Genomic DNA, 24,398 nt, shown 5'->3' with positions numbered 1-24,398 from the left:
CAGTTTTAACCTTGATGTGTCATGTGTCAAGCTTCTCCTCTGTGTAAATGTCTGTAGGATGAGGGATTAGCCACTGCTCACAAAGGGGCTACGTGGCTACTGATTTCTTCAGATCCACACCTCTGAATCTGTGGGAAAGGTGCTTTCAGCTTGGCGTTGTTTCTGAGCTGTTTATTTCAGGTCTTGCGTGCTCACTATTTGTGGTGCGTATCACTCAGGCCATTCCTCTTGGGCAGTTAGTTGTTCCAATTATTTTTAAAGAAATTTTGTGCACAGCTCAGTTCTGTATCCTTTCCTCTGCTCAGGGCTCTCTTGACACTTCCTAGTGGTTTCAGCATTAGTTTATATGCAGACAGAGTACAGATTTTGCGCTCCTTCCCTAGGTTTTTGGCTGATTTTTTTGTCAGTGTATTTGTCATAGCCCAAGTGGTGTTTCCAACTGGATGCTGCTAATCGTTTACTATTCAGCACAGCTAAGAAAGAGATTTTATTTTTAGGTTCTGTCACTCTGTGTCTTTCCGTTTTAAGATAAATCCATCTCTGATGTCTCCTGTTTCTGAGCTACAAAAATCTGGGTTTCATTTCCAGCTCCAAACTGTTATTTCATTCATGTATTAACTTAGTTATTAAGATCTCTTGCTTTTATTTATCAGACGTTTCCAGAAGTTGTTCTTATTTCACTAAGCCCCAGCAGAACCTCTGGCACACGCTGGCTCCGTTGCAGCCCTCACGTTGCAAGATGACTGCTGATTGCTGACTGTATTACTTTATTACCTACAAATAACCTTTATTTAGGTCCAGAATGGTGATCTTAATGCATTCAATAGGACCAGTTTATCTCAGGAAAACTGAGGCATTTAGTGCTGGAGTGTGTGAACAACCTTGTTGATGCTGGGAGGGAAGCGATGGGAGGAAGCATTCTTTTACTTCCATCTTTCTACCAGCCTAAAATCTCCCCAGCAGAAGTTGTCTCTTCGGTCTTGATTTCCATCCAAACGTTTCTCAGGAGGGTAAGCAAAGGGCTGGAGAGTTTCAATATGAACAAATCTTTTTTAGACATTTTTTCCTCTCCAGACCTCAGTTCTGGAAATTATTATGATTTAATAATGTAGCACCATGCATTTTTTTGGACTGATCTTTTCCCTAGTGATGCTGCAGGCAAGATTTAGACAAAGCAGCGAAGAAGAACAACAAAACAAGAGGGGCGTGTTGGACCACACCAGCCACAACGATGGAAAACTGTGAGAGAAGTTTGATTTCTTGGGTGTCTCAAATGAAGGCCGCAGAAGAGGTCAGACAGGTGGAGCCAGAAAGAGGAGAAAGAGATCTCACGGAGCCAGACAATAGCGGATGGTTCACTGAAAGCTTTGTAAATATTTGCAAGTTTGGCCTTAGCTTCAGATTTATTGAAGAGCCCGGATCACTCAAGCTGCACCTGATTGTACTGTGGGCAGCTGTATACAGCTTTACGTGGTATGGTGAAGCTTGTTCTGCTACTTGTAATAGCTTTTCTAACATGACTGAAAAGCTTTTCTCCTCGTTGCCATTCTTTTTATATTTTATTTTTATTGTATTTCATGGAGGGGGGACTATCCTTATCTTGCACCATTCTAACGTTGTCATGGGAAACTGGTTTCAAAAAGGCAATTTCTCTTCCTCTCTTTCCCGCAGATGCAAGTATATCCGCACAGCCTGTGCTCTCCTCTCTGCACCTGCAGCTCTGCCAGGAGAGCAAATCAATTAGACGCAGTCAGAGCTACCCCTATCTGCCCAGCACTTGTAAGGGGAACAAAATGATCCCATCTGAAACATACAGAAAGTTAGTTGTTTATTTGACTGTTTCTGTGTTCTGCTGAGAAACTGTATGGCTTAATGCAGTTGTCGCAAATATTTAGGACCTCAGACCCTTTATGGTCCCCAGTGTTTCTCAAGGGTCAAACTTTTAAATGAAAATAATTTATAGATGACACTTTTCCTTCAGCAGGCAACTTACCGCAGCCTCGTGAGTTACAGGTTGTCCGATTGCCAGTTTGGGAACTGTTGGCACAGAAAATAAAGAACTGATCTGGGTGTCATAAGACATGGTTTTCTTTCTGGATTCCCCACTGATGATTTGGGACAAGTCACCCCATCTCTCTGTGCCTCAGTTTCCCTACATGTAAAATGGGCAGAGCCTATCTTCTTTATAAATCCCTCCGACAGCTACAGCGAGGAGACACCTGATAAAAATGAACAGGAGCTGTGAACATTACTGCTACCATTCAGGCACTGGGTTTCCTCCGTGCATTTGCTGTCAGATTTATTCTTGGTGGCTGTGTTGTCACTGGTTTCAAATTCCACACTTTGAGCCTTTTGTCTTGTGCTCTGCAGCCTGGTAGAAGTCTCCCTTCAGATAGTCATACCGTGGGCTCATTAACTCATTTAAAACTTAACTCAAGTTCTTTTATACTTTTTCCCCACCCTGTCTAATCTCCTTTTATTCTTGCTTTATCTGCTTATCCATGTGCTTTGTGAGTGGCTTGTTTTCCTATTCGGCACTGTACTTTGACTCTTGTGAAAGGCACTATATTAAATCTCTAATAAAGTGTGTGTAAGCTATTCATGTCACACGCTGCACTAGGGAGCATAGTCCATTATGCAAATGGTCAGTGCAAGCTTCCTACAAACTACATATACTCAAAGGGCACTGTCTTTATATTCCCATCAGCCAGCACAGACATGTGAAAGGAATAGGGAGGATATGGAAAGGAAGATGCTTTCTATCAGGTTCTTGCGATTTGTTCCTTTCAACAAGAAAAAATATCCTCAGGAGACGAAGCAATGGTTTTCTATCTCCAGGTTAATACTGGCCCTGCTGGCCTAAACTCAGTGAAACTCCTCGTCACCAAGTTCACTGGATTTAGGAGGTTATAGCAGAAAATGTCTCAGCCTCATTAGCCAGAAAAGCAGCCGGTGTTGTGTGGACTTCAGTGGGGGTTTCAATGCCTGCAAGGGCAAACTGTGCCCTTGATTTCAGTGCTGCAGTCATCCAGGCTGTACGGTGTAGAGCAAGGTCAGAGAAGCCCACTGGTGTTATCGTCCCCCTCCGGCAGCCAGGTAGCCCTGACCTGCTAACACAGCTGCAGTAGAGTGGTCCAGATACTACACAGATCTGCTTTTAGCTATTCTTCAACGAATGTTGCCAAAGGCATGCTAAGCGGATTTCTGATGCACAGTCCTTAATATCCACAGTGGCTTCCAAACCATCTCATCCAGTCAGGAAAGAGAGCCACATCACAGGACCTGGGGAATTGCTCAAATCAGCTCATGTTTAGTGTGATGCACACCCACAACAAATCCTTCAGAAATGGCCCATGATTAGACACATAAGTGATTGTCCACTGACGAGTTCCAAATAATGGACACATTTGAGAAAATGACAATCTGCTGGCAGATAGTTTGCAAACAGAAAAAGAGATAAAATTCGTCAGCTAAATGATTCATTATGGCTTCCTCTGACTTTTTCATGGCAAAAACAAACCGTGCATAGCTCCACCAGGCAGTTTCTGAGCTTTGCAATTTCTTTCTGTGATTGTCATGCATATTATATCTTATTACATTTGATATTAATGGCAGCGTGGTGCTCAGGTATTGAAAATCCATATGGCCTGTATAATATTTACAGTATGACAAAGTAATAAGTCACAGTGACAGCCTGCTGTCGTGCACTTCTAGCATTTCGCTCCAAGCAAATGCAGAGATGTACCGCGATGTTTGTTGGGATGTGGATGAGTCTGGCTTTTAATTAGTTGGATTTGTGGCTTACAGTGGGGGAGCTGTGGAGGGTGGGTGTTGCTTTGGATATGTTATCATGGCATGAGGACTGATAGCAGAGGAATAGTTCAGAGTGGCTGGAAGGCTGTGGTTGTTTTTTTGGCCTCGCTGCTTGCTGCCAAAGCAGGTGGGGGAACACCGTGAAAACACCTTGCTCTTTCTGGTGGGCCGCCCTGTTTGGTGGAGACGTGCATGGGGAAGGGAAGCAGTGCTTCCTTCTGCACTGCACTGGATGTGGGAACGTCACTGAGGAGCTGAAATGGTTTCAGGAAAGGAGCACTGGGCTGTGACCCTGGAAGTGCTCAGGAACTATGGAGATCAACCAGGAGCGAGGGCAGGGAGAGAGGAGTGTAGCAGGCAGGGTGCAAATGATTTTCACTGGCATCTTGGTAATACACCTGCCAAGCAAGGGACAGAGTGTGAGGTTTATGCTGTCGAGTGGGGATAAGATGAGGATGCTAGTGAGAGTTTGAGCAACGGTCTAGATCTGAGAAGGGAAAAAAAACCCCAAACCCTGAGATTTATATACAGCTTGGTCTGGCTGTGTGTGGCCTGAGAGGGGAGGGAAAAAGGGGAGGTCGGGGATGACTGACAGGGACTGGACCTGAGCAATGGGAAGGAAATTGCTGTTGTGAATAGGAGGCAGAGATTGGAGGCGACAGAGACAGTCTCGGGGGAAAGGTCAGGAATACAGAGCTACAAGATGAGCATGGCTAAAGCTCCAGCTCCTGGGGAGACAAAAGGAGCAGTGCGGCTAAGTCCTTGTGACCCCCACACGTGTTGTGCGAGGTACCCGCTGCTTCTTTTTTTAAAAGTCATGGGAAGCAGTCCCCACACCTCTGTGCCTTGCAACTGTGTTTATCCATTCCTCCCTGCAGTTTGCATCTCAACAAGTCAGCCCTGCCCCACAGAGCCTGCAAAGACGCTGAGCCCCACGGTGCTGGCCAGGGGCCGCAGTGATTCCTCATTTCCCCACTCTCCCTTTCAGATGCACGCGAGGTTTTATGCCATGGGGGATAGAAACCTGCTGGCATCTGTCACTTAGGTTTTGCTCTCATTTCCAGCCAGAAGATTTCTTATAACGACAGGAACTTATCAACCTGAAAAACTTACCAGAGACTCTATTTCTTGGAGGATGGAGTGGAAATGGGATCTCCTCCTCCAGGACGTGATGGCCTTTTCCAGGGGACAGTTTAATCTTTTAGAGACAGATGAATATGAGACTCAATAATCCGATAATACAAGCAGAAGATGAGGGGAGATGGAGAGAATTTCAATAAAGCAGCTGAAAGTAAAGAACCTGGAGCTGCTGTAGCTTCCCTTCAGAGTCCCTGCTTGATGAACCTGAGGAGGAGCTCGCCCAGGGCAGGTGGCAAAGTGTTGGCTCAAGGGTAAAAGCTGTTTCATAATAGAGTAGCTAGTCCATTCCCTCCTTCACTTGCACGCTTATGTGCCTTTACAACTCAATTGTCTCCCCCGAGTCCAATTCCCCCATTTCTCTTGCTTTTCAATAACTCTGTCCCCTCATAGCTCTCAGGCACTGTACTCTTGCTTTTCCCTCCTACGTGTTCCCACCTCATTCTGCACTCTTGTACCGGCCTTTCCTTTTCTTGGCAAGAGCTTGCCTGGGACCTGAGCTATGCACAGGGTTTCTGCTGGCTGTCAGCAAAGGAGAGGATTTCATCTGGGCTGTGTAAGGCAAAGGAATGGGATGAGGGGAAGAACACCACTGATTTCTGCTTTCATTGCACTCATTTCTCAGTAACAAACAGTGTATCAGGCACTGAAAACCAACCAAAAGGGTGTGCATGTGAGAGGACACTCATCCCTCACTGTTTCCTATGCTAGTACCCTGCAGAGCCGGTCCTCTCCTACTTGCTATAGCACTTGAGGCAGGGAGATGTCCCATAGAGAACCCAAGGGTCACCATGTGTATGAGTTATGGAAGTGTCACTTTGTTATGTCCAACCCAAAATCCCTCTGCAGAAGAGCCACTGTCTGTAACCCCCACAGCAAAGTTGGGCCCTTAAGGTTGTTTTTATTCTGGTAGAGATGTCACATCTGACAGTTGCTGTCACCCTATGATTAGACCAGCAATCAGCCCTAGATTCTTTTGATAGAATATGAGCCCTGACTGATTAACAAAGTGGCCTTTGGCCTCAGGTTAATAACAGATTTCACAGCACTGCTACGGAGTAATTATTATTTAAAAAGGTCTTAGTGGAAGTTTGATATTCTCCTACAGGCTTCTGTCCATCTGAATGCAGAATCAGAAAGTAACAATTATGGGCATGAACACCAGCTCAACTGGAGGTCTCATAGTCCTGATACATCAGTATTCTTGATGCATCTGTCACTTCTCTGTATTAGACGGACTAATGTATCATGTTTGCTTCTTTTTATGACACCTCAGTGTATTAATCAACCAAAGTATAAAGTTGTCTCAGTCCATCAGTTATCTGAGTTATCAAGTTATCTTGTGTATCACTTTCCTCCATCTGTCAGTTGTCTCACTATGTCAGCTAGTGAAGTCCCCTGGTAGGTCTACCTTCCAGGTGTATCTCATCCCTTACTTTTGATTGTCATGGAGACATCAATCTCCAAAGCATAATTTTGTCTCTTTTTTTAGTTATCGGAGTTTATCGGTTTTCTGGGTGAGTCTTTTGCCTTGGTGGCAAAAGTGGCACAGGCTTGTCTTGTGAATGGTGCTACGCTATAAACACAGAGATCAATTGCAGACCGCTGGCTGCAGCCCGTGGACCGCAGTTCAAGAACTGCAGACCTGAGCTGTTTATGCCTCACTGAAACACCTTGGTGCCTCAGGCTTTGGTACAGTAATCTCTCATTACTCCAGCTTGGTACAGAAGTGCTGTCACCGTTATGCCTCAGAGGGTGACCTGTGAATAGTCACTCTAAGGGCCAGATTTGTAGAGGGATAGATCTGAGATTCTGTTAAAAGCCATATGGCTTGAATGACTTAAATATCTAAGTGACATATTCAGAATGATGCATTGAATTAGGAGCTTAAGCTTAACTGAAAGTTAATGGACTTAGTTTCCTAAGTCTGACATATTGCAGCACTTTGCAGAGCAATGCCTAAGTCTTGCACTTAAGGAGCTTACTGGGAGACCAGCTGGAAGCTTGCAGTGAAACAGGGAACTGAATTTGGGTCTCCTAGTTCCCAGGCCAGCTTCCTTTCCTGTGCCATCCTTCTTTCCTTGATAAAAAGAGGGAAACAGCAGCAATGCCTATTTCACCAGTGGTGGATATCTCAGACTCCAGACCCAAAGAGTAGAAAATGGCCCTGTTAATGCCAGTAGAGAAGGTATGGCAATTTCTTCTCCTACATGCTGAAAGGACCTCATTGAATGTGCTCCTGTACCTGCAGACCTCTTCAGCTGAGCAAATGTTTTTGCCAATTAAAGGGTTTCCTGCTGCTGGGGTTGATCCACACAAATGGAAATAGAGGGGAGGCGTGGAGGAAGGAATCATTAAATCAGCAGAACAAAGGCATGAGGGCAAGTTAAAAGACCTGATCTGAATAAAGGAAGCTCCTCAAAATATCAGCTTCTTTGTCCTGCCTGTCCTTCATCCATCCAATTCTCCTGAATGCTGTAGAGAGGCTTTGTCATTCTCAATGACATGGCGAGAGGAACCAGTCCTTCAGCACACTGCCTAAAATAGCAACAGAAAAGAGACAAAGTGCTCAGAGGTTCAGCTCAGTCTATGAATGCTCAGAATTTCAGGGCCAGATCTGGATTATTCAGTCCTCACAATAAGCTTCCTCATCACAGATGCTTGGTGCTTTGTAGACTGAGCTATAAACATGGCCTCATTCATGGTTGCCCCTCTCACAGTCATTATGTATTTAAGTTAAGGTAATATGTGTTAGGCAGGTGAGGTACCAATACCACAGTAGTATTACAATTCAAAATTGGGCCCAAATTGCTAGGATGTCTTTAGCAGCCTTATGTACCCTGATGAAATCGGGATCTGCAAAATTCCTCATCCTTTAGACAGTCACTCCAGCATCCTACTTCTTTCCAGGTTCTTGTACAAGGTTTATCACCGTGATGTTTGAGCAGCTTTCAGTGTGTGAGTGACTTAGGAGCATCTGAGTACTGAGTTTATTGCAGCTCTACATTTATATTATTAGAATTCCCCCTACTGCTGCCTTTTTCTTCCATCCTTTCCTCTCCTATTTATCTAGTAATTCACCTCTTGGGTCTGAGAGATATGACCTGTGAGAGGATCCCAGACTGAAACTGCCAGTTCAAGAACTATGATTGAGTTACTTTCCCATAACTATTAATATCAAACCTCCAAAACTTGTGTATAGGACATTGCAACATGCCCTTACTTGCATTGTCAGCAGCTTGCAATACTGAAACAGGACTTTCTGTCCTCACAAAACAGTTGCACCGAGAGGCCTTTATATTCCTTGTTAGTATTTACAGTGGTCGTCTCCACATGAGAAAGCAACCGTAAGCAATGCAATCGCATCACTCCCATAGACCTTCTCCACTCCATTGTCCAGTACATGCTTTTGTGCATCTAAAGCATGAGTCATGTGTGTATGGATAGAATAAAATAAGCCTGCTGAAGTCACTGTGTTTCAGATGGATAGACCAGACCGTGGAAAAGAACATCTTTGTGCCACGTTCCTGCAAAAACTTTTTGTGTTTGTGTCCCCCTGCCATAGCCAGCTACCTTGCACAGAAGATAGCAGCCTATTGCTCACAACAGTGAGATGGAGTTACTTTTTCAGTCCAGTGGAAGATATGGAGGTTCAAGTCCCACAGATGCTTCATTTTGGAAGCTGTGGCTTCTGCTAGAGATTGGTTTTTTTTGCCAATTCACAAGCAGAGCCTAGTAGGTAGCTGGCTTGTAACTACCACTACTTTCTGAGTAACACTAGGGTTAAATGGGCTTTGCTGTGTAGGGAGGCTGTGTGTGCATAAGCCTTTTCAAAGTCCCTGAGCATTTATCATCGTTCCTGTCTCCCAGCTAATGAGCAGCTAAAGTGATTTTCTATTGCTTGTAATTCACCAAAATTGTTCTAACTGTTCGAAGAGCCAAAATTGACAGGCTAATGCGGCCGCTCGCCTGACTGTCTCAATGCCTCATCGAAGGGTGAGCTGATTGCTGCCTTGGTGATCAGCCGAGGTGCTTCAGACAACATCATTTCTGTAATACATCCACAATCTGAAAGCTGAAAACAAAGGCCAGAGGAGAGCAATCATCAGTCACAACGCAATGCTTAAGGCTAAAATAGGTCAGGGCTGAATACTAAAGAGTACAAGGATGAAAAAAGTATCCTCCTATTCGCTGTTTTTCTTTCTCTCTCTCATGTCTCTCTGCGTCAGTCTCCAGGCAGTATCCTGTTGGTTCTGGACCTTTCCTTACTTAAGTAGATTAGATTAAGGTGGAATTGAAGATGGAGTGGGTTGGTTGGGTTTGCTGTTGCCCTGGTAGGTTTGTTGGATTTTGGAAGACTGAAAGGTGGCAGGAGCAGCCACTGACTACAGGCAAGTGCACTGGAGAAGACATCAGCCTAAGAGAAGTCCTCCATACGTTAGAGGTAGTGTTTGCTGCTCACTCCCCTTCTCTTAGTCCCGGGTAATATGGCAGCTTCAGGAATGAATGTTCTCAGGGATACAAAAAACAAGGTCCAACAATGCCAGCCCCTGGCATTTGAACCCTAAGTCAGACTATACTCCTAAAACTTCCAAAACATAAACCTAGCTTAAAAAGTCTGAGATTTTGTGTTTACAGATATACTTGTATATACATATATGTAGAGACACACATACTGACAGAAAAATGTTTCAGGATTTTGAGTTTTTAGAGCGTACGTTGGCTTGCATTTCTGTTGTTATTTTTCCTCCAATGACAGGAATTAGAGAGGTATCTGAAAACAAAGCAGAGCATAGTTGGAAAGGCACAGCACTGAGGGTGCCTCGCTTCCCACACTGTGTGTGTTGGTCTCTCTGATGTCCAAAGTGCTGTGAGTCCCTGTTGAAGCCTTGTAGTTGAGAGCTTCAGTGGCTCTGCTGTATGTGAATTCTCTGGTACCTAATAACATAGTTGACTTCATATTCCAGATATTCCCCGAGTAAAGGCATAGGGTCTCTACCTTCTAATCAGCCACCTATCTTCACAAAATCTACAAGAGTCCAGTGTGTTTTAAAGTGCTTTACCTTTCTGGCCAGCTGGCTTAAAAATGGCTAACGTGTTCCAACATTGTTGGGAGGGGACGAATACACAACAGAGTGAGTGCATGACCCTCATTTCTTTAGGAAAAAAGGCTAAAAACCCCTGAATCAAGTTCTCACTTCGTTGTAGGAGCTGAGGTTTTCAGAGAACTACCTAAATGCTGGGACTCAAGAAAAAATATCTCAGGCATAGGGAAAACTGAGGCTACAGAGAAGTCTAACCAAGCCTAACTAAGGCTTTTAGCATTCTGGATCTAACGCCTTCCTTTTCTTACTCAGGACATGGGTAAGAATGCAAACTTTTTTTTTCTCCAGGTGCTCCACTGCAAACTCAGTGGACCAGGAGACGCCTTTTCATCTGCCTCCTTGCAGACATAGGTGTCTCTACTGGAAGTTAAAGTGTCTGCCAGTGTGGCTTTCAGGATCACTGGAACTCAAAAGCTTTCTCGCATCATCAAGCGCAGACCCCAGGGAAGTCATTTTAACATGGTGCTTATGCACTCAGCCCTCTATATCTGAGCTAGACAGCTTGAAACCTTGAAATACTACAGCAATTCTTCTATGTCCAGTCCAGTCTCTCATCATCGTTAAGCTCAACTACAGATGAAATTTGAAGGGATTTATCCAGCCACTTTCATCAAAGACAGCCACTAAAGAGAGCTCTGAATATTTACCTCATGCTGTGTTTATTTATTCACCAAAAAATTCTTTGGAGTACAAATTAGTTTTTGAACCTAATTTTCAGTGTGTGCTTTGTTTGGTGTGTAAACCTGAGTCTGTGTGAGCTGACCACAGGGCTGTCTTAGCAACTGCTGTCTTGTCCTCAATAGAAGGGATAATTACACTAATTCAGCCTGATAGAATGATGGCTCTGCCTCAAACTTTAGAGATGACTGAGAGACAAACCTAATGCTTTTTAAAATCAGAAATCCTGGATTTAATTCTTACCATTGTGACCCAAGAGCAGGCATCCAGCTGTGACTTACAATGGGTAAAAATAGCCAGGGACATATAGGATCAGGCTCCCTGTCCCAGGAACATGAATAACTTGTGCTACACAGATGTTGGGGATCTTTAGATACCATGTGGTCGATCTGTACAAACATGATATAAAGCATGAAGAGAGTGTAGCAAAGGTGGGATTTGAACCTGTATCTTCTGAATCCCCAGAAAAGGTGTTGCCTGTAGAATAACATAAATAGCACCACTAATTGCTTTTCTGAGACTTGTTTGCACAGGTCCTGATTTTAGTGATGGTTAAGGGCACTCAGGAGATTTCTTGAAGGACTTGTGCTAATCTTTCTTGGCTTTTAATGTAGATAGAGGATGTCTCATCTAGAAGCTGGAGAAGGAGCCGAGTTGCTGTTGAATTACTGATTTAAGGAATCTACCTTGCTCTGTTGACTACTGAGTGAACCTAAAGATTTTACTCTCACTAGCCTAAAGCTAAGAAGAAAACTAAGAAGCAAAGTTGCCAGCATCTTCCTCATTTATTCACAGAATAAAGTCCTCTCATAGTAGTCCACATCTCCATCTTCTTTGGCTGGCTTGCCTTTCAAATTGCTTGGTTTTATATAGTTGCATGCATAGGACGTTTATAACCAAAGAGAGAGGCAGAAAAGACAGAAAGCACATCTGAAAAGGAGACTTAAATAGAAAGGATGCTTAGATTTAAAGAATTGTCCCCATATTCAATAGTGACGCATTAAATCACTGAAGTTTCAATAACTCATACAGTATCTCCATGGAGATGTGCACCATATGGAGTTAATTAGTAGAACAACAAAACAATCAATTAGTTCCTTAATTAGTTTTACTAAGAAATGATAACAAACACAAACAATTTATTCAAACAAATGCCTGGACCACAATGATAGTTTAATGGCCCCTGTGAAACTGGCTCCACACTGAGCCCCTTAGTGTTACTTTGATTGATTTTGAAGATATTGAGGGTAAATGTTAGCTTTGGTCCAGCCGAAATATTTTATCAGTATGATCAATTATTTACAGTGTTAGAACACAGAGAGGAGATTGCAGGGAGGTTTTCATTTAAAAAAAAAAAGGGGGAAAGAAAACCTTAAATAACATGGTTGAATCAAGCCAGTATTTAACCTGGTAGCAATACGTGGGGATTAAGACAGTAGGGATTTTCCCTGCATGCCACAGTATCATTTAATCCTAGAAATAAATTGGTTTTCTGTATCTTATCCAGATTGGTATTTTTGGTATGTACATCACTTGGAGAAGACTGAATCAGGAATGCACAGGTCGTCCATTAACTCAGTCATATTTAAAACAAAGTGATGCTGGGAAGTGGGATATTGGCAATAAAGCAGTTGGGAACAGATCATGGAAGTCAGAACGTGCAAGAGGAATTTGCTGGGTTTTTTTTTATGCTGATATGTATCAGGTATTTATATGAGATTTTTTTTGCATGAAGGGAGGCATCTCTGCATATCACATCTGACTTCTACTGATATCAAGAAGGACTTGAGAGCTCTGGAGAATGCATTACTTATGCCACCAAGAAAAGTAAATATCAAAATTAACTCCTTTGCTGCACTCAGGAGCTGTGATTAATTGCTTGTTAACAAGATGTTCAAAGTACAACGATTTATCTGAGTTTGATCAGGCAGATTATGGGATATAACATTTTAATAAATTCATTGTGACTATAGATATATGTTAAAATGATAAATAGGTCAAGCTACTATAGATGCTTTAGATCCAATAAAGTTATTTTTAGAATGTGTTTATGCAATGGACTAACGTATTATTTACCCATTTTTATGAACTAATCCTTTTCTTTAAAAAACAATGCCCAGACTTCAGAATGGTGTTTTATTACTACCATCTTCCCCATAATTCTTCTTTCCCCAATAAATAGATCTCCTTTTTTTGGAAAAAAAAAATCCTATCTTTGCAGCTTTGGAGGAGGCTCAGGCCTTGCAGCCAGAGGCTGTGTGGGAATGATGCTCAGGATGCAGATTGTGAGCAGTCATACCCGGAGGGGGCACATCTGGCAATGCTTTTTGGGGAAAACTCATCCACTGAACAGTCTCTCCCATCTGAGACATCTACAGCCGGGGACCAGGTCATGAAAACTGCTGGCAGAGAGAAATGCAAACTCTTGTGTAAGTCATCAAAGCCACTATCAATCTGTAGTCTTCATTTCTGAATTTCTGACCACGGAAACGTGTGTGTATATTTGTGTCTGTGTCTGGGTCTTCCTGCTAAATCAGTGAGCAAAACGGAGACTCTCTCTCTTTTTATGCCCTTGCTTTCATAGCTCCTTTTGCCACTCAAGCAGGTTGTAGGTGGGTTTCCAAGGTAGCCTTTGTTTCATGGAACTGGTTCAGGACTGACTCCTAGTCTGCAAAGGAGTAGGTGGCACTATCAGCTTTGTTTCTGGCGCACTGGCTATCGCTGCAGTCCCTGAAGATGCTGATTTAAGAAAAAACTAACACACTCTTTACAAGTCCCAGTACCTGTGGCTTCTTTACAGCATCTTCACTTTGCTCTGCTCCTATTTTTGGTGACCATATTAAATAGCTATTCTAACTGTGTGGATACAGCTTATTATTTTGCTAAAGAAGAGGAATAAAATGTCATTTTCAGGTCTGTGTAAACTAACTCTTCCTTTCGGCTTTGTCCTGCAGGTCGTCGTGAGGTGTTCCAGTAACACAGCCACGGTCTTCAGCACCCCAGCAGCCTCCAGTTGGTGGCTGGCTGAGTAGCTGAGGATAAATCGCTGCTTGCAGCCAGGCTGCTGGGTAGAATGTAAATGTCTAAACTTTGGAGAAGTGACCTCTGTTAAGTGGCTTAATGCAGTCTGTTGCCAGGAGCTCATGGATTCTGTATTACAGCAAGTAGTTCCATGAGATTGCAACTATCTTGCTAATAATACAACCTCAACATATTTATCACAATAACTCAGACATAGAGAAAGTATAAATATCTTTGATACTGGGAAATGAACTGGCTGCCTATAGGCATCCTCTTTGCTTTATTGATTTAACCCTTTACAGGTGTGTCTGTCAGGGACTGGTGCAAACCCGGTGCAAAGAAACAGATTTAAAAGGATTAAACAACGACGCTATGTGTCTGCACAACATACTTAATTCAACATGATTCAGAGTGTTTTACAGACGTTACCAGCAGACCTAGAGGTTGGATATGAGAAGGCTTGCTTATAAACTGCTGAAAGGCAGACATTTGTGCATTTGGGGTAGAGCAAACTAGATTTCTCTCACTATGCAGTATAGTTAGGAGAGGGAGTGAAGAAGAAAACTGTCCCCAGCTGAGGCACCATGAATAATTTCAGGGAGGCAGAACGCTGATCGTGTTGGTTGGTTCAGGCCATCAGGCACAGCACAATGCTTGGGATTGCCTCGTGCTTTCTGACCCCGTGTGCAGGATCCTGCTGGCCAGAGGATCTCAGATGGGTTGTAACTGGCATCAGGTGCCAGAAAGGGAGAATAACGACAGTGATCTTCTGAGAGTGCAGTAATGAGTGTCAGGTGACTACTTTTCCTATACAATACATGAGTCTGGTTGGATCTGCTACCAAGGAATTGTTACCAATCACCTTGGTTTTAAGTCCACCCCATGACATCAAGCTCTTTTTTTGTTGTGTTGGAGGATAAGAGCCCCAGTGGACACTTGCTAAACATAGCCACCATTCACTCTATCTCAGATCGCTCCGGAGCTCAGATGGTGCCTGTTTGCTAGCACTAACCCTGCCTGACTTATGTTATCTGATGTGATCAGAGACCGTAGTGGTACCGGATAGATTTTGAAGCACATGGATATGGTCAAGTAGAACTGATTTCTCCATTCCTAAGGGATGTGGGACAGGGAGAATTAGAAGTTATTATGCAGTAGCTAAAATCTTTTGTGTGTGATCAAATCTATGTGATAAAGATAGTCATGTTCTGGAGTGATAAAAGCCTAATTTCACGGGCCATCCACACTGGTTTTCTTGAGATAGATAATGTTCCTACCTCACACATTTCCCCATCTTCTTTTTTGCTTTCTTTTTAAAAGGAAGTAAAACTTTGGAGTTGCTGAAGAAGTAGCACTTTTTATGGTCATTTTACCCCCCAAAAAGGTCTTCCAATATTTCAAGCAGCAGCAAACTTTGGAGAGCAAAAAAAAAAAGTTTTTGAGGTTCTTTTCCTTTGAAATATGGACTGGATACAGACAGGAGAAGGTCAGGGCTGCGGCGGCTGAGACAGCAGGGGAGGAGAAAATGTCAGGGCTGCTTTTTATTGTTTTTATGGTACTACTTAGACCCAATAAAATGTGTCAATTTCAGATATAAACAACTTGAGATGGGTCCAGAAAAAATGTGATGACATTATTGAAATGTGGGCTGTCCTGCTGAGCCACATTTCTCACTGTAGTTTCACTCTGTGATGGGTGCACAGACCCTCCCTCCGGTTTGGGGGAATCGTTCTTTAAGCGTGCATTGTGCTTGATGCATGGATTTAACTCCTATGTATTTATTTGTAGCGGGAGAATGTTTTCAGCTGTGAAATCCCTGTGAAATTGAGATTTCACTGTATGTTGAACTTCACGCCCTCTGAATAACCAGGGTCCTGTTCCAGCGGTGCAATGTGCTCTGCAGGCAGCTGGATCTTCAGCCAGAGTGTGTGCTCAGCAGGCTTAGGGCACCAATCCTGCTAGATACTAGGCACTTCTCTACTCCTGAAAAACATGAGCAATCCTCATTGCACCTTCCTTTCTGCTCACTGAGTTTGGAGGGATGCTTCAAAGCAAGCAAGAAAAACTCTTATCTACATGCTAACTTCTAATTCACATATAAGCACAGTCTGCTGACAGGGAAACGGATCCCAAAATCAGACCTGTGTGTATGATTTTAGTATGCCTTCTATTAACCTTTGTCATCTCTGGCAAAACGGTTTCAAGCTGCTCGTGGACTTTGCTCTACAGTGGTCACTGCAGTGTTGCCCTAGAGAGATGAGAAGGGGCAATGCCAGCAAGAACCTACCGAGATAAGAGGAAGATGAAATCTCTTTCTTTGGCCAGTTTTTCCACAGCCTGCCCACAGATGTACATTTGCTTAGCCACCCTTTTCAAGCCAAATATTGGCTCAGGACATTACAGCCACATTACAAAGGGAAAGCGCTTCCTGATAGAGATGTAACGGTCTCTAATTAAAGTGCCTGGTAGGGGATCCCAAATCCACCTGACCTCGCCACAACCTCGTCCCTGCAAGTGGAGACCTCTGAGTCTCAGAACTTGTCTCTCCCTTGTCTATTTTTTAATTTTTTTTTTCCCAAGGCTCTCAGATTGATGAAACCTCAATTATCTTAAACTCAAAGCTAGGCAAACTGAGACAGCTGTCTGAGGACACGACTGCTCTTGTCCATTTAGATCAGACACTTTCTCTCTAATCTTTTCAAATTTTTCTAACATACACTTTATTTTTTAATGTCCAACTTTTTTTTTTCCCTGGAGCTGCAATCTTCTACACCACTGACAACAAAAATCCTTTTACTGTCTTTGGTCCATGCTGTTTTCCCAGCCCAGGGACATCTGCAAAAATAAGCAGCCCCACTGAACACTGATCTCTCTTTGCATAAATACAGTGGTTATGGAAAGGTGTTCATTCTATTTTCCACAACCTGTCATGTTGACTTTATAATGAACCAGTTACTCAGCTCTGGAAAGCAGATGGAAACCTCTTCTGACAGCCTCTGTCAAAGGAATAGGCAGGAAAAAGGAGAAAAGAATTGCTGGATATGAACTCCTAGTACTTACATGGACAGTGGCAGGAACCGAGGAAAGATGTAGGTTTTGAACAGGATTTAAAGGCTTGATTAATCGTAACAATGATGGAAATGCTGCCATCAAATAATAATAAAAAGATATATAACTGGTTTTACACCATCAATTATTTTGTTCCCTAGTGAAAGCAATGCAAAGGTGGTGTTTCGGAAACAGAATCAAGAAGCAGGTAATCAGTCTGTTTACATACTCCAAGCCAAAGGGAATATAAAAACCCCGAGGAAACGGCAGAAATGAGCATTAGTAAAACTGATCTAATCTCTGGTGTTATTAGTTGCACAAGCCAGGCTGTTTGATAGATATACATATATATTGCTTCTCTCCTCTTTCAGCCACGGCCTCATATAACATCTGTCATCTTGCTCGTCCCCAGTAACAGAGACAGCCCTACTGAGCATGCCCTGCAGATTCAGCTTGTAAGGATCGCCTTTCCCAAGCCTTACCAGTAACGTTTTCTCTGTGAATAGGGTACGGTGCTAACAGTGAATTGTGTTTGCGGGACCGGTAGCTATTCAGCCCTGGCACAGACTGAATGTGTTAGCATGTTGCAGGAGCAGGGCATGCTCACTGTACATTATTATAAAAGACCAGGCACAATAATAGGAGGTTGTAGAGACTGAACCCAAGAGTTTTAGCTTAGTTTCCTAGGGAATTGAGTTGTCTGTGATACAGTGTCCAGGCATCTATCAGACCCGACGTAACAACCTCCAAACCTGTTGGCTTACGTCAAGAAAAGTTGGCAGATGGGTCAAGCTCTCAAAAAATTTAAATTCCTGTGGATTTCATGAAAACAGATGGATGGAGGAGAGGAGGAGCCCTAACAATAACCCTAGGCTGCAGTGTTAGCTCAGCCCTCATTAGATAGCAGACATTTTAAAGGGGCGTTGAGTCCTGAGACATAAGTCCTTCGATTGCCCAACTTCATTGGTTCTGCTGCTCAGGGAGCTGCTTCTTTAATCTGGCATTGTTTCTAAAATTTAAAACCCTTAGGAGAGTTTCCAGGCAGTTTCATTCATGCTAAACACACTTTCTTTTTCCCCCAGATGATATAGTTAGAGCTGAAATCCCTTGAAAATAAAAACTAAAAAGATGATGACATTTGATGTGATAAATCCTAATGTTAAGTGGCAGAGGCAGCCGCAGCCTTCCTGATGACAATCAACAACGTCAAACAGAGATGACGACCAGCATTAAGCAGTACAACAGCCAGATGATTGTCTTTTGTAATTTTGTTGAGGACCACAAACAACAGGAGGAATCCAAAGAGGGGTGGGTGTGTGCATCTCCTACTGCACTCAGGCAAAGCTGCTGCTTTGTTGTGATGGGGTCCAGGACCTCGCTTCAGTTATCGTAAGGTCAAGGTCAAAGATCAGCACGTAGTCAGATGCCATCAGGCTAGCGTGCTGAAGGCAATCCAGCATCTATAGCCAGCATCCTGCCAAGGTTTATATAGCTAGCATCATCCCTTTCTGCCTTTGACTTTCCAAGTGAATAATCAATAACTGTTTATAGCTGAAGGCAGCCTTGAAATTCACGTCTAGACCCAGAGGATAACACTTTACCCTTTTCCCACCACGCCTGTTAGTTACACATGCAAAATCAATTGTCAGCATGAGATGACGGGATTTATTGTTGTAGAAGTGTAAGGGGAAGAGGGTTCAACTACAGTTGACAGCAGACCACACAGGAGGATTTTATCAACTGAAAAACAGGATTGTGGATGGAGGAATCCTATCCCTAAATCTGGCTGCCACAGAGGTGCCTTCTGAGCCTAAAATAGCTTTTTTTGTCCTGCCCTTACTTGGCTGCACTACAGAAGTGACCTGTGGGTTGCTGTGCTCCTGCTGGTGCTGCAGTCCTTTGCATGTAGCACTAAGGCTTGTGTTTGGCAGTAAGGTGAGGGGAGAGGCGTACAAAACCCTAGGAAATCCTTTGCTACATGTTTACTGATCTGTTCCAAGTATTATTTCCCTCTGGATTGCAAGAGCCTCCTGGAGAGCCCTCCATGAAGGACCAGTGCGGGGAATCCTGAGAAGGCACTGAAGGACTGAAAGTCTCTTGTATCAACACTAGTGATTGCTACAATGGACAGTAACATGGGTGAGCTCAAGATTTATCCTATGTTTCCACCAGCCAAATCAAGTTAACTAGCTCCAGCATGCCAAAGAAAAGGGATTTTTGGCACAAACAGGGTTGTAACTAGGGATCACGCTGAGGTGGCACAGGTTGACTTGCATGTTGAAGGCGAAGTGAGGTTGGCCTGGAGTGCATGTCCACCCCAACAGGATGTGGGGTGCTCATTACTGTGGGTGGAGGTTGTCTCAATAGCTGGCATGGACAGTTGGGGTTACTGTGCTTGCCTCAGTGAAAGGGGCTGAGACACGAATAGCTGCTCTGGAGAGGATGGAGGTAGAGTGGGCAGTAGGTCCTGATGGGACATGGTGAAACTCTGTCTACTTTGACGTGCACCTTCTTACACATCAAACAATGAGAAAGCGAAGGAAAACTGTGCGTGGAATAAATATACCACTGATCCTAGGAGGGCTTCAAAGGAGCCTGAGAGCTGCGTGCCTGGATCCTATAAATAAATCAGACTTGAACACCTAGCTGCCCCTAAGATACCTTTTGAAAGTATGAGCCAAAAGCCAACATTCCCTTGAAGAAAGTCAGAGGAGGATTAGAGGGGGCAGCTGAAGGAAGAGAGCTGTGGGAAGAAGCCCACAGAACTCTTTTACTTCTTTGTAAGGAAAAAGCATCTGCCAGCACTTTAATCCAGGCTGATCGGTTCTCCTGGGCTGAGAGGGAGCTGTTTCTGGTGTGCAAAGCTAGTGTGTACAGACGAAAGTGCTTTCAAATATTTTTTAAAGAGCCCTGAAGAGAAATGTAATTTTTCTGTGAAACTCCTGAGAGTTTTTAAGCATGGATTTGTTTGGGTAAATTGTGAGTGAGTGCCCTCCTGTGAGCACATGGGAACGGCTGTTTAATTGGCCTACACCTGCTGTTGATTATGATGCTGCTTTTTTTTTTTTCCCCCTAATTCCCTTCACTGTATATCTCATTTTGATCAGCTTCACTGCTGTACCCCACAGCTCGGGTTTGGCACGCCCAGTGTAAAGCATAAAGAATGCTGGAAAAATTATGAAAACGTCTCCCCACCTTGATGTAATTCAGTGTTAAAAAGTGAAGACGCAAGTTGTTCAGCCCGGTTGGGAAGTTCTTGATTTGGCTCTGAGAGGGGCTTGCTGTAGCTAAGGCTGTATTTTCTAACCAGGACTTCCCCTCCACTCACTATTAGATGCACAACAATGTTTAAGTGAAAAAAACCCCATGTCCCTCATTGCTGGCCATTACTGGTTACCGTGGCAGGCAAATGCCTGGCCCAGTGTGCTGTACAAAGGCATAAAGTCTGAACCTTGCTGCATTACAGCCCTGTCTTGCCTACCGATTAATTGCCTCACAGGCAACTAATTGGGCCTTGATGTGCCTCAGTCAAACTGGGTAAGTTCCAAGCCATGGTTTGGACCAGTTATATTAGTGTAAATGCAGAGGTGGGGTGCTTTTTTTTATTTCAGTCAGATCTCTGGGTGCTCACCTGCGAATCAAAACCCATCTCTTGTCTAAAATGGGAAGTACTAGTTCTGGAATCGTATTTATTGGGCTCCCAACTGTTCTGTATCTGCAGAGCCAGAAGGAATAGACTTACACTTGACATTGCCTGGGTGTGAACTGAAAGGGGGGGAAGAAGTACTAGCAGCTTCTACAAATATTGTCATTTCATTTTTTCCAGGGCTGTAGAGCTAAAATAATCTGGCTTTGAATTTGAATAGAAACTGAAAAGCAGGAGAATTTGGGAAGGGGTGGTACTCATGCAAGGCATTAGCTGTTAAATTATAGCCTTGCTATGAAAAGCAGTTGTGTGTCTGTGTAAGTGTGCGGAGAGAGGTTAGAGTGGGGAGGGGGTGTGGGCAGGAAAATACATTTGATTTAATACACAGATTTTGCTCAGTCCTTTGGAGACCACTTTTGGTGCAAGAAAATAAGAAATTTTCAAGGGCTGGATTCTGCGTGATATTTCAGGGTTAAGAAAACAAACAAACAAAAGCTCCCAACCCAACACCAATGCTCCGAGTAAGTACCCTTCTCATGGGCTGCTTTGTTATTTTCAAATCTGAAGCCTTTCTTTTCACACGGCTCCAATCTTTATTAAAAAGATGAAACATCTGGAAGTGTTGTGTGTTTGTGCTTATATAGAGATCCTCCGCACCAAGCCTATGTCTCCTCTGTGCTCGTTAACCGGCTGCAGATTCTAAATTAGGGTTGTGACTGGAGCTGAGATGTGGGGAAGAACCCACCTGGTGAGCAAGACTTACTATTTATTTTTCTTGAAGCCCTCAAAGTTTACTCAGCCAGTGAAACAACAAACCTCATTTCTTCAGCTGAAATGTTAAAAAGAGAGAGAAGGGTGGGGGGGGAAATGAAAAAAACCTAGTGGAGGAAAGCAGGGAAGGAAAGAGGAGGGAAGAAAAGAAAGGAGAAAATGAAAGGATTGCCTCAGTCTGCTTTGCTGCCTTTGCTGCTTGTTAGATAGCACATGGAAGAACCTCTCTAAGTGAAATTTGCCATGATATGAGATAGAAATATTGTGGACACAGCAATTTGGTGGACCTGTCACCTGCCAGTTCATCAGATAAAGCCACCAGTCGAACTGCTCACAGAGTAGACAGCAGCTATGTGATCCTCTCCCTTCTCACTCTCCTGATCCTCCTGACCCAGTGCCGATGGAAACTCTGATGCTTATTACTCCAAGCATTAGCTTTTTCTTTGTTGTGACTGTTTTCTTTTGCCTTATTCATTTTGTTTAGGACTGAGAATAAGTTTTGTTCCAGTCTAGTAATAGCCTACAGCCATAAGCCGGGGAGTTGAGATTTCAGAGAGATAAAAAAACAGAGCAGAAGAAAATATGTGAAAAATTGCAATGACAAGGTTTCTGCTGGTAGCTTGTGATACAGAGAAATGAAGTCCCAGGCCAACGTGCTTTGGCAGCTGAGGAAATGCTAGTGCTGGCATTGTCTATCTGGCAGACAGGCAGGCAGAGAGGGTGAGTTGGTGAGGGAATCGTGTATAGAAAACACTTGCAGGAGGCTGTACAATACAAGCAAATCTAAATTTTCAAGCAAACACTCAAGTCAGTCTCCTGTGTGGTATAGCTGTGGTCTTGTACACAGTTTTCTCTTCCTCTTTAACCTGGTGAGCCCTATAAATGCAAATAGAGAAGGTTGTTTTAATCTAGTCTGGAAAATACAGAGGTCCCAAGATGGTCAGCTCAGTGGCAATGAAGAATGCAGAAAATGTTGATATACCTGTTCCTGTGAATTTGCAGGACCTGTAAGCTATGTATAGTCTTCCTCTGTGGAGTTCAGTCTACACAGTGTGTTCTGGTGTGGATTGTGCTGTGCTATAGCCAGCTCACAGGAGCAGCTGTGTATTTTGAAAACTTGTCTTCGCACATCTTAGAGAAGTGCAATGCTCTGCCAGGCTCCAGCAAACTGAAGGTCAGAAAAGTTCCCTGTGGACAACACTGATAAAATCCTGCTCTTGCAGACAGGCAGTACCAGGGAAGATTGGGCTGGGGGATTAAAACCTCATTTCTGTTCCATCTCTTTTGGCAATCCCATTTCCCAACTCACAAATCGCCTCTGTTCACTGCTTGTCCCTGGCATGTGGCGTTATCCATACCCAGATACCAGCAACACATCGGCAGCCTCTGTTCTTCTCCCACATTTAGCTCTACCACCCTGGAGAAGGATTTATCCCCACTTTTAGATGTGTGGAAGAAACAGCTGGATCACAGCTCATTTTAGGTGCACATAAGCCTAGGGCTGGTGAAAGGTGGGTGATCAATACACTGTTGCATTCAGATATACCTCCATCATAACGGCAGAGCACTTTCCCTTCTTGCTCTATGGCTTAGAGGTGGAAGTACCGCTTGTGAGGAGGAGTGAAGTTCTTTCTCCCTCTCTGGAATTTGTGCTTTTCATGGCGGTGATCAGACAGAAGTATCAAAACAAGGCTTGTGGATGCAGCCGAGAAATGCAACTGATTTTAAGCTGACCCACAAACAGCTGTCTCCTAGAACCTTGTCTTATAAATGACCTAGGCTAGATCTGAACCTGTGGTCAAGTCAAAGGAGCCTCAGCCCATTATCAAACCACCGAGCTCACAGCTCTTGGTATGCAACAAATCCTTAGTGGCAATTAGCCCCAGCCTCTCTCTACTTCTCCTGACCACAAGAACTAACCACATACCTGTCTCCCCCTCAGTTGCACATGGTGTATTTGGGACACCAGGAACTATTTGCGAAGAGCAGTGACTCTGCGTGGCTGTAATAAACACACTGCCACATTGATGATTTATTGAAGTCCCACCAGCACCCAATTATGTAAATCCGATTATCTGTTGAGGAGGCTTTGCTGAAACAGCTTGTAGTTGTAACGCTTTATTTTTTTTGGAAATGGGAAAATTTAGTTTAAAGTGACCTTCGAGTCTTCAGCATTAGGCTTCCAGAGCCGAATACGGCCAGCTCACTTGCAGGTGGCTCTGGAAGGTGGGTTTGTATTCTTTAACGATAATACCTTTATCTCGTTCCCTTCACACACACAGACTGAGGCTGCTGGGGGGCTGTTGGTTCATACCTTGACAGTGTGGCACGTCTGAATGAATGCAGGCGGGAATAACAGACCCACCGCTGACAACAGGCCCCGGTAGCGGTTCTGGGGTGGTTCTTTGGCACAGATAACTTGCTCTACTGCCGTTACAAGGATTTTGCAATATTGACAGAGGGTAAACTTATGTATTGCCACAGGTAAACTTATGGGGACCTTAAGTCATGCTGCTGGCTCACAGCGGTGGCTAGATGTGCTGAGCTGTTTAATGTGAAGCAAAGCAGTAAAGTCGAAGAGCACAGAGACGGTTTTAATTACAAAATAATAATAATAACAACACATTTATGGAAAAACTAAAGCCCTGCTGCTGCAAAATTCCTAGCTTCAGCAGATGCCATAGGGTTGTGCAGATGTGGAGCTGAAGAATGGGTTTCTTCATGAGCACCTAGGGGAACAAGGCACCCGCACACCTCTGAAAGCAAGTGAGATCTTCACCCCATACCTAACCAAATGGAAGATGAAAGTGTGAGCACACCTCCCCATTTTTCACCTGCACAGCTGCTAAGCAGATCCCAGCCAAGCTCCTGTATTTGCCCCTTTGTGTTCACATCTCAAGTAGGCCCTTTTGCCGAGACTTTGCTAGAGGCAGAATATGACTAAAGCAGATCGCACTGGTACTTTGGAGAAACATGAGCACTGCAGGGGTGTGAAGAGGTAGACAGCCGTGCCTGCACCCACTCCTCCCCTCTAAATAAGCAGCACCTCGTGCAAGTAACGGCCTGAGCTTTGAGGCAGAGGTGCTTTCCTGGAGGTGGTACATCCTGAACACTTCATGACGTGTGTCAGCAACCCACAAGGATAAAGTGATGGTCTCCAAGCCCCGCTGGAGGCTGGG

This window comes from Gymnogyps californianus, chromosome 18 (assembly GCF_018139145.2).
Source record: "Gymnogyps californianus isolate 813 chromosome 18, ASM1813914v2, whole genome shotgun sequence".
NCBI classification, from domain to species: Eukaryota; Metazoa; Chordata; class Aves; order Accipitriformes; family Cathartidae; genus Gymnogyps; species Gymnogyps californianus.
Note: the sequence above shows the minus strand (reverse complement) of the source record.